Source organism: Platalea leucorodia, assembly GCF_965183815.1.
Source record: "Platalea leucorodia genome assembly, chromosome: Z".
NCBI lineage: Eukaryota > Metazoa > Chordata > Aves > Pelecaniformes > Threskiornithidae > Platalea > Platalea leucorodia.
Genome location: NC_138858.1, coordinates 43,171,318 through 43,183,451, shown reverse-complemented (window position 1 = coordinate 43,183,451; position 12,134 = coordinate 43,171,318).

Below are 12,134 nucleotides of genomic sequence, written 5' to 3'. Positions count from 1 at the left end.
TTTCTCTTAGTACTCACACTGTGGAATATTACAAATTAAGATATATTTCCAAATATAAAGGCGCAAAGTAAAATCTCTCTTCTCAGTTTCAGGAGATTTTTATATCTCATGTTATCCCACTCTGAGAAAGGAATTACGTAAATATTTACATAGGGTATACAAGCACTGCAATACACTAACAAGGAATAAATATAATTGTCAGGCAAACAGAGTGCTATATAAAAGAACAAGTTCTGTAGAACATATAAAACCTTCCTTCACATATAAGTACAGATTTTCCCTGAACGGAAAAGGATCAAAATATATGCTTGTGTGATTTCCTGAAGCTGAGCCTTAGATGACTCTTATTAAAAAAAAAGAGTACAAATGCTCTTTTATTACAACACATACAACATCAAAAATATGTTTTTTTCAAACATAAAGAAATTTCCTCTCTCCTTTATCCAAGATAACACAAAAGTCCTGATACTTAACAAGTCTCATTAAGATTGGACTTTTGTTTTAAGGACTGTAATCACTTCAGGCTCACCTGAACTTCAAGTGCCACCACATTACAGGACTTAGATATCTAACACATAATTCTCTGAAATGTTTCACTCGCTCTTTCATTTTGCAACACATGAAGCAGAAAGATTGAACCAGGGAGCCAGGCAAAAGTCCTAGGAAATCTAAAAATGCTCCACACAGTTGAAAACACACACACGCGCGCGCACACCCCCCCCCCCCCCACACACACACTCCCTCACTCTCTTTCTCTCTCTCTCTCAGTCAACAATGCTATAATTACATGGTCTCATACAAATTATAGCAATGAAAACAAGGGTGAGTTAAAAAGGAAGAGTAACAACATTTGCTGAATAAAAGTGATATAAATTAGATCTCAGCCAGTGTAGAATTGTGTCCTGTAATGGACCCTTTCAAGCAACTGGAGGGTTCAGGTTGTAGTTAGTTTGGAAACCCCAGTTTAAATGAAAGTGACAAACAGAAATCCCTCCCAGACCCATCTCCTTCACACAGCTCCAGCCTACCTGCTGTAGGAAAGACTAACCTAAGTTTCAAGCTTTGAATCAGGGTTCTTCTGAACTGGTATTTACAAACTTCACCTACCATCAGCATTCCTTCCTCTGTCTAATTAAAGTAACCAGTTTGATTATCAGGTTTTCTGAACCATTAAAAAACATTCATCAAGGAGCCAGGAGTAATCTGCATTTATTGTACTGCTAATTAAGAAGGCCCTGGAAGCTTCCAAAGATTCAAAGGGAGAAATGGGATAGAAAGAGTAAAAAAAAAAGTAGTTTCCTAAACATGGTATATGATTTGCATGGTATACAGATCTCACAAGACTACAGAACTGCACTATTGCATACATGAGCTAGATGAACAAGGACTAGGTGGTAGAGATTAATCATATCAGCAAACTCATATCTTAAAAAACCTTTGATGACTTTTGCCAATAGCCAAAAGCAAAAAACAGCAATCAGAAAGGCTGAAAAACATGTATAACTTGATCAGTTAAAACTGACACCTAAAAAAAAAGAAAAAGTCAAAATCTTTTAGGCAATCACAGCAAACTGGGGACATGCCTGGCATGAGATGCCCCCAGAGCACACTCATCCTATGGTGTGAGAAGTCCACACTATCTAATCTGTTCCTTTGAGATAGCAGTCAGAAGGAATATCACTGCCATCAAGAATTGCACATGGCTGTATTTATCTACATTCAGCCTATATCTGTAATGCATCCTGCTTGACAGCCTTGTTAAAGACACGCGCTAACTTTTAATGAAAACATGGTTTCAGACTACACAATTGGCTTGATGCAGTTCAGCTTTCCAAAGAAAGCAAAGTCTGTGTCTGTCAACTTTATGCAAATATCTAATAATTCTCTTCTAGACTGCAAGAAAAGTTCAACAATGCAATACAGCATACAGCTCTGGGGAAAAAAAAAAAAAAAAAAAAAAAAAAAGCAAACCAAATCCAAATATATTCAGTAAAGAAATCTATTGCCCTGAGTAAAGTCAACACCTAAGGCATCCTGGAAGTCTCTCCAGCCTAGGTTGTTTCAGGTCTCTAAGGTCCAAAATGTTTGAAATGCTCAAGTGAAGCTATTCACCCTCTCACTTTTATCCTGGTATTGGAAAAGGAGCGAGGGAGAAAGTCTCAAAGCATAATTTAGTAAGGTACTCTAGCTGCCAAATTTTCCATTGTAAGCTGATGGGACTGAGGTGGCCAGGTGCCTTTGAAAGTATCCCCTCTAATTGCTTTCTTTTAATTCAATCTTACAGTGAGTAATACTTCTTGTTTTATCAGTGATTAATACTTGCTATAAAACTAGTAAGAATCTAAGATCAGGTAAAGGACTGATTTCTTTGTTTCACTTCCAGGATATATTGTAAATATTTTTACACAGTGTGAACAGCATAAAATAGTGCATGACCTATAGTAAGTCTGAAGAATCTCATTATTTCATACTAGCAAAAATAAAGTTTTTACACTTTGAAATGTTGTTAACGTAAACCATGCAAATAAAATAAAATAAAATAAATAAAATAAAATATAAAATAAAATAATACAAACCAAAACACTAAAAGGATTCAGTGACTGTATTTAACTGGTTTTCCACAAACGAGGATGTATTTCCAGAGGCAAGTGTTAGTCTTTCTTGTGTTAACAGACTTCTTTTGTGGATCCTTTTCCCGAGCTGCTAAAAACATTTGCCCCTTGGCAGGCACCCAGCACTGATTTTAAGACCATAGCAGGAGCTATTCTCTAACGTGGTTGCTTTTACTGAGAGAAGCTTTCTCAGCGTTGTACTGATGGTTTCTGCAACAGTCAGCGCATACTTGGAAACATGCTTTAGCTCTAAATTAGGGATGAGATGCTGTAACACATTGCTCTAAATTTTGCACACCTGTCAGCAGTAGCTTTTGAAGCTTTCAAAGTGCTGCAAGACGATCCTCCTTCTCCATTGCCTTCCTGTAATTCAAGGTCTCCTTGAAAGCGGCAGCAAATGGCACCAAGGCCAGGTACCCACTCACCCAGTCCGTCTTCTCTATGGAACACCACTTCGTGATCTCACATTGCATTTCCCCTAACAGTCTCTCCCAGCCAGCAATACTGGCCGAAAATCAAAATGCCAAATGATTTTCACACCCACAGTGGATTAGTAAGGAATAGACTTCAGAATAATTTTTTTTTTTAATGCAGAAAAAAGTGTGAGGTGGTAGTAGGTTGAGTTGGGGAAAAGAGATTCTTTCCCTGGTGGTTAAGAGCAATTTGAAATAGAAAATACCTTTTACACTTGTTTATTCGTCTTCCAATGGGCAGATTACTGCTGCAATGCATGACCCAGTGCTTGGCAGCATCTGGCGAGAGTCTCGTATGCTCATAACTCTTGTGATTTTGAGAAGATAGGTTACCAGGATTTCAGTGTGACTTCTAAAGCACATTTCCATATTTTGGGAAGATTGCTCAACATTTCTTCACGACCACTCAAGCTCATCTAATCACGCATCACTAGAAATAAGTAGGTCCCTGTTGTCCCAAATCAAGAAAAATGACAAGAAATTTTATTAAATACCCTTTTGTCTTTTGTTAATAAATGTAGTTGCAGCCAAATTTGATTCTCTTAAGCTCCAGCCACTTGAACTACAAGTGTGGTTTTGCATGGCTAAGCTCTTGATCTTCTGCTGTTTGTGTGAATTACTTGATTTGACCTAAAAGCATTTCAGGTTAAGTTTCTTGGTGAGTGGGTGCAACAAAACACCATATCATAATCAAGAAGTAGATGCCTGAATGCTGAGAAAAACCTCAGACTACTCTCTTTAAGACCTTTGGCAGGAATTCTCAAGGAACAAGATCAGATGAGTGGCATTTATCCATTCTCCTTCTGCTGAAGAAAAGAATGTGTCTGTGAAATCTGTTAGAGAAGAGCTATTCACATTCCTCTTTTTCTTCCTCTGCTTCCACCACCACAAAAAAAACCACATTAAAATATCCTATTAAAAATGACTGTTTACAATAGTGCAGGGGGAACTCACCAATGAAGCCTTCATCCACTTAGGCTTGTCTGCAGTATTTATTTAAAAAAATGAATGTTTAAGAAAGAAAGGCAGCTTCAAAATGACATTCATCTGACAGTTTTCTTTGGACATTAGAAAGGGAAAAGCAGACAGAATAATCCTATTCCAGTCTTGTTTGGCTTAAACAAAAATCTCCTTTTTTAACAGTGAATGTCCTTTTGCATACTGTATTTCAGGTATTTCATGGCAAGTAGCTATACAGATCGAACTATCTTGAAGATTGTTGGTCGCGTTACAACTGGTCCAATTATAAGAACAATTATTTTTAACATCATGAATCTATCTTTGCTGTTGGTTGCAATTAAACATTCACGTATTTTGTGGAGAGTGCAGACCTAGCTTTTTGTATACAGGTATTATCTCCATGTTTGTATCTTTACATTTCCAGATACTTATTTACATAACATACAGATTATATTTTTGAGCACTCCTTTCAGCAACATATTGTTTATAAGACAAAAAGGGGTTTTTATCATCATCTTTCCCACCTGTGCTGTACTTCACATTTGACTTGTTTCTAACGAAAATAAACCAAAGCTCAGAGTAAGTTTTCTACCATTTTCTGTTCTGTGAAGGTGAAAACAGGTTGGGCTGTGGGTGTGTTTTTTTTTTTTTTTTTTTTGACAGTTTACATTAGAATGCAAAGAAGGCACTTTTCAAAAGAATTTTCATACCCCAGGTATTAGTTGCAGAGCCATATGAGCAGAGTTTAAAAATGCAACTACAAAGCCTAACTGTATGCCCTAACCTTGGCTCTAGACCTGAGGCTTTCTCCCTAAGCAAAAATACATGGGAATAAAAGGTAATTTGCCTATGCAAGACTAGATGAAAATCAAAGGACTGTCCCTTTAAGAAAAATATATCATCCTTTATCACTCTGAATGGTTGCATTACAGCTCTGCTACTTTTGTGCTTCAGTTGAGCAAGTTACAGATATTAAACAGAATGGCACATCACAATAGGGCATGAAATGAATTATAGCATAATGAGTGAACACATCTACTGTATTATTATACATAGTCACCTTTTATGTATTATGTAAAAGAACCCAACTTGAGAGATCTAGCTCATTTTTCATTTCAAAAGAATTTTGTAGAGAACAGTTATAGTGTCAATTACTTCAGTATCAAATAGCAGATTTTTTGAAAGCTGTAAGGTGCAGGATGGCCAAGCAGAGGTAAGTATATCACTAGTCACTTGGACAGCACTGATCTTGACACGTGGCAACGAAAAGCAGCAACAACAAATTTCAACCCCATTTTGCTATCCAGCAGCATAACTGCTCTGCTTGGGATAATTGACAATGCAGTGTCAGGACTCTGACAGGCTGGCTACACAGAGTTCTTACCAGTGTCTTTGGAGGATCTTCACAATTACACCCACCGTCCTATTTTACAGGTAGCTGCCTGCACTGATGAGGGGTTTTAATTCAGTAAAACTGATGTCCTGTTTTAAATAAGGCAAAGCAAAATGGAACAAAACATTCCTTTCCGGCAGAAAATACCATTCCCAGCAGTAGCTTGCAAAAATAAGGTTTCCTGCAGCAAAGAGGGAGGCAGGTTAAAACTGATTGCATCTTTAAAAAGAGATGACAATGTTTTCGTGATTTTGCTACTTCTTCTAAGAACAAAGGAGCATCAGATTCTTCGACTATCAGACTCACGTTCAAGCTAATGCCTAGGCCGCCCATAGACCGTCCTGCACAAGCTCAAACCTATGTCCATCAAAATTTACAGATGTTTATACAGAAAAAAATATTTTACCTTAATTTCTTGAATTGTAATGTCTCATAGGACCTTGTGATGTTTCACTTACTAAAAAGAAGAATTCAGCCATAAGTAAGCCATCAGAAAGACATAACAAACAATGGAACCTGTACGTTATACATGGTGTCTCCAAATGATAATGATAGCTTTTTTTTTGTTCAAGATAAAATATTTGGTTTGTATGTGTCATTCATTTGTAGCTTATCTGCAGGCAACTGAAAGGACTATTGGATAGGTAAAACACTTAAATAGGCTAACCATTTTTATACAGCCGATCGTGGTTTAACAACTGCAAGAAATATAGTTCTTTTTAGACGAATAACTTCATAATCTTTTATTTACTGAAAACCAAATACATTTTAAGGAAATTACAAATATTCCTTTTATCTTACCATGATAAACAGATTTACTGCAAGCATTAACATACCTACTCACCACACATAATTTATAACAGAGGAAGAGCTTGAAATGCTTTTATGTAAACAATCATAGATTTTCCTATGGTTACTAAAAGGCTGTTTAAAACTCTTTAGCAGCAGAGGACCTTGAAAAACACTGTTTCTAGCAAATCTCAATGTTTCCTTTAACTTTTGCACAATATTTACCCCGCTGACACCATTTTTGTCTCAAATCCTTACATAAACAATGTCTGTAATAAAAGCAAATATATTTTTACCAGTTTCATATAAAGCAGGCCTTGGAATAGAAATGCAAACAGAGATACTGGTGTAAATTAATGGAAGCATCTTGCAACTCCTAGAGCTCATCAAGTACCTTCGACTACCCCCATTCACAGAAAATGCCACATTTACCCTAACTGACAGTACAGAAAATATACAGGACTCCAAATATCATACAACCACCAGACTTCCATAACTACCACCACCTGTTATTATAACCAATGAGCAAGGATGCACTCGAAAGAAAAGAGGCACAGTTACACACTTGCTCTATGCCCTCTATTCATATAACAATGTCTAGAAAAGTCTTTCAGCTACAATGCTGTCTTTTGTCAAATTTCACCCATCCAGAATCTGGGTTCAGAAAAGGAGAAGCAAGACTCCAGTTGTGATAATCTATTTATTAAAAGGATGTTTAGAGACTCAGAGTAAGCTTAATATTTTAAGTTTCTGGTCTGCCTGGGAAACTACTATAAGCCTCCCTGTTACATTAAGTCCCCGTAAGAGACTAGTACCTCCAAGAGTAACATCATAGTGTGCAGCAAACACCAACTGACAGGCATTATGATATCTCTCAGGGAGGTACCTCATTTTATACAGGATTCTGCATAACGAGACACAACGTGCAAGTATTCTGGATTCTGGAATACCTATAGACGTGTCAGGTTTTCACACTAGCCTGTCTTTTGATCTCAAATTTCCTGAAGCAGATATGTTAAAAATATATTTCTGTCCTTTATGTAATCTTTCACAGAAATAAAGTTATGTAGTTTATAAATGAATCCCTACGTAAAAGATAATGGTTACACTTCCCACTTCTAATCCATAGATATCAAAGTGTCTCATAAAGAGGAATATTTATCAACTATGTTTTAATAACGGAGAAAAGCTAACTTAAAGTAGCTTCACAGAAAAAAAATCCATAGGTTTCAATGGAGGACATTATTGGAATATTTGATTAGGAGACACTGTGGAATAATTGATCTGTTATGGCCATTACAGAAAAAAGAAACATGATTTACATCAGAGTCTAATATCCCATACTCCAGCTGAAGTCACAGTTGTAGGCATATGTAATGTAACAGAAAGCAACATCAAACATGCTTTTAAGATCTTATGGCTTGGCCAGAATAGGACTGTAGGAGTTGATATTATGTCTTCTAACCCCCAAGAGAGCAAAAAAGAGTCCCAGACCCACCAAAACTGATGGATGTGAAAGTTTATTATAACAATCATCAACTGTAAAACAGATAAAAAATTGGCAATTAGTTCAGAGGGACCTTTAGGCCCATGATTCAGTCTAGATCTCTAGAACCAGCAACCACGACACACCTTTATTTATGTTCTGGTAAAGCACAAAGATCTCAGAGAGGCCCAGGCACCATACACATAGAAGAGAAGGCAATCCTCACATCCAAAGAGGCTGCAACATAAGAAACAAGAGATGAAAAAGACACAGACAGATATGTATCTGATGGCTAGGTTCAATAGCCTGCAATGTTGTCAATAGCCAGTGCACAAGCTCTTGCTCTGAGTTCAGCAGCAGAGGACTGAACATGAGGCACCCACCTCACCTAGGGTCATGCCCAGGGTGCCCTCATGCAGTAAGGGAGCTCACCATTTCAGCAGAAACTGAGCTCTGAGTCATGAGAAAGCTTCCAGATGAAAATTTGTCTAAAATATAAATTTCAATTTAAAAAGTGAATTAGTATCAATTATCTGAGGTTTTCCATGAAGGGAAAACATAACTCTTTTTTTGAGGTACTTTTAGTTTGTTTGGGGGCTTTATTTTTTCTTTTTTATGTTTTTAACTGGCTGCAATTTAGAATCAGAGAACCAGAGAATATCCTGAGTCAGAAGGGATCCATGAGGATCATCAAGTCTAACTCCTGACTCCACACTTAGGGCAAGTTAAAAGTTAAACCATGCATCTAAGAGTGTTGTCCAGAAACTTCTTGAACACGCACAGGCTTGGGACCATGACCACTTCCCTGGGGAGTTCATTCCAGTGCTTGACCACCCTCTCAGTGAAAAACCCTTTCCTAATATCCAGCCTGAACTTCCCCTCATGAGCTTTAAGCCATTCTCTCAGGTCCTATCATCGAGCAACAGAGAGATCAGCACCTCCCACTCCTATCCCCCTCATGAGGAAGTTGTAGACATCAATGAGGTCGCCCCCCCAGTTTCCTCTTCTCTGAGGTGAACAAACCTAGTATCCTCAGCCACTCCTCTTAAGTCATGCCCTCTAGTCCTTTCACCATCTTTGTTGCCCTCCTTTGGACACAAACCCTTTCCTTTATTAAGGAAAGGCTGCAAAATGAAGCAGAAGACCAATAATAGAAGGACAAATATTCATCCAGTTGGGCTAGTAAAAGGACTATGCAGAATGCACACTGTGACTAAGTAGCTTGAACAGTTAATCTGGAACACGAATTCATTTTTTCCCCTAAAGAATATGTTACCACAAACCAAGACTGGGCTAAGGCCACATAGAGATATGGGGTAAACAGCAGAAAAATGAAATATTTTCCTTTACCTCCAACCCCATACCTTTTCAAAAATTCAGTAACATCATTCTTAAAGGAATTAACTCTCTTACACTCTGTTGTTCAATTATGCCAGTCCTTACAAAAAGAAAAAACAATAATGAAAAGATTTCTACTTTTTGTTGAGCTGCAAGCACAGCAAACCCAGAAATTGCCAAGCTGCTGGGAGGCTTTGGTTGGACATAATAGAGAGCTCTCCCAAGAAGCTGAAGGGCCTACATCAAACTTTTTTTTTTTTTTTAATAGAAAAAATTATCAGGAAAGTATATAAAAGACAAAATTCCTTTCCTGAAAGACTCACTGAGACTGAAGCTCAGAGAAATGGCATATCTCAAATGAGACAGCAAGGACTGAGAGAAAAGCCCTTGTAAGGACTCAAAACGCTCCCATTTTACAGCCACTCCAGGCCACAACTGTTTTAGATACTTTAGGGCAAAGGCAGACTTCCTTGCCTCTCATGTCATTACCACAGGCATGGGAATGTCCCTAAGGCTGGAAGTCATAGAGCTGCAGGTGAGATGCAGTGGGAGGAGATCACCAGACCATGTGAAGGTGAAAGCCATACAGTACATCCCTGAAGTCAGAGTCCCTCTGTACCCAGACAGCTAGGACCACCAGGCAGAAAAGACTAATAATATGTTCCTTAAGTCTCAGATATTTCAGTGCCTCTAAGGTGGGTCAGTATTTCAGTAAGAGATAACAAGAGAAAACTAAATGCTCCATGATCATTTCGTGCCCTTCTTCCTCGAGAAATCTTACTGCCACAGTGTGAATGACTGTGTTGGGAAACAGGTGATAATCATGAGGGGTTATCAAAACCTGCTCACACGACCAAGTGCATCATGGAACATATCCCTACTAACAACAAGAAGTAGCTGTCCTGTATTTTTAAAAGAATATGGAGTTACTTATCCCTTAGTGTGTATGCTTCCTGTGCTAAGTAGCTGCCCCCTACCAGTCCAGCAATGGCTGGAATTCAGCAATAAATAAAGTTTGCCCTGGACTGTGCCTGTGGTTTGTCAAGTGCACTGGACAAAGGTGCTATATAAATGTCAGTGGTTATTTTAGGTGATTCCATAAGGGAAAGCTGCTATAAATGATGTCAGGAGTAAGTGTTACCAAATAGCTAGCAGTAGTCACATCATCCTTTTAGATCCCCAGAAAAGCTTTCAGCAGTCTCCTCTCATAAGCCATTGCAACAGAGTGATGAAAAGTTACACAGGAGAAAGCAAGTACAGATGCTTGTGCTCTATTATGTACATTCAAGGTGCAGGAAAACAGAGGGTTGTTCTTGCCTTTTGATTTTTTATTTTTTTTTTAATATGGCAGGTACAGTCAGCCTCATGACTATTTTCTGTATAAGAAAACTCAGCCATCCATTTGTTTCATTTCTTCTGGGTGTTACCCTACCGACCTGCTGCATTCCATTTGGGTACTATTCCAGGCACCTAACTTCAATTGCATCAGACCCTTTCTTTTTTCATACCTAAAACTGGTGTGAGTCCATGCAAAACTCAGTTCACAGTTTTCCTGTGTTGTTACCATTGCACGTTGGTACATTAAACAAGTTCTTTGAAAAGCTATGCAGGATGGCTGACAATGATTTCTCTGGTGGACTGATGTTCAGCTTCAGAAAATACTATGTTTGAAAAGAAAAAAAAAAAAAAAAGGAAAAAAGAAAGAAAGAAAAGAAGTTAGTTGATATGAAACAACTCTCATGGTGATCCATCAAGCCTGTACATGCATGTTCACGTTCTTCCAGCTGCAGACTTGTCCAGCCTGAAGAATACAAATACTTGTGGCAGGATCAGAAATTTTCCTTTTGCTAGGCATTAAGAAAAGGAATGCCTGACCTAGAAGACAAGGCTGGTAAAATTTAGCCTGGTGTGAGAAGGCTGCCCGTGTTTCACATGGAACAATCTGGCTTTTAATACCATTTTCCCCCACTCTTCCTGACATCGTAAGTGAAGGGATCCTCAGCAACCCTTGTCCTCAAGCCACATCTCTCACAGCAGTGCACAGTAGCAGCCAGTACAACTGACTACACTGAGCTGTAATCATCTTGCCTCCCTCCTGTACAGCCAAAATCATCTTCCCTCTCCTCCCTTGCTGTTATTCTGAGCAGTTTACAGCTATCAGTCTGCATAGCTGCAGTCTGGGATACTCCACTGAACGCAAGTGCTACAGACAGGACCAGCAACAGGCATGGAGGAGAAGCATCTGCCATATCTCCAAGCTCAAAAAAATCCAAACACTTTGACTTATAAAAGAAACCAGATCACCTGTCTGGGCTGATGGAGTACAAACCCCGTGAATCTAAGTAGGCTGGAACACACTGCATTAGAGCTTGAATAATGTGCAGTTTTCTTTTTAACTATTGTTTTTAGATAAGCAGTGTCATAATAAATAGACCTAGGGAGAAGTGCTCGCTTTTCAGCTGCAGAAAAACACTCCAAATGAGTGTTTTCTGTTTGACAGCCCTTCTCTCCCACTCTCTTCACCCACCTTCCTCCTCTCCCTCCCTCACACCAAACTTTTTTTTCAAAATAAACATTCCTTCATTCCATTACCATTATACATGCTTTATATATACAGGTCAAGCACGTAGGAAGGACTCGAAGAGACCTATGGGCTATGGATGCCAATGCCCTGCTATCACATGCACCTCTTCATAAATGTATCATGCTTCATCTTAAAAGCAGTCTGCTTTCTTCTCGGTGGTGTCTGGATTGGAAACCCCTCTCCAGGGCCTCCCGCTCTAATGGAAGCCTCTTTAATTCCAGGCTACACTGTTTTCCTCACTTGTTTTTCATGCTAGCATTATATTTCAGTTGCAATACCTTTTCACCCTTGATGAATAGATATTTGAAGCATTTTTAGACCACATTTTTATCTGCTCTTGGTCTGCAACTTTGTAGATTAAACGGATGTAGGCTTTTCTTACATGACATGTTCTCCATCCCCTTTATTTTCCAGTCTGCCTGGTAGGCCCTTCTCCTTATCAGTCCCATTTTCAATTAAGTTTTTTGAACACGGGTGACCAGGTTTGTACTCACTATTC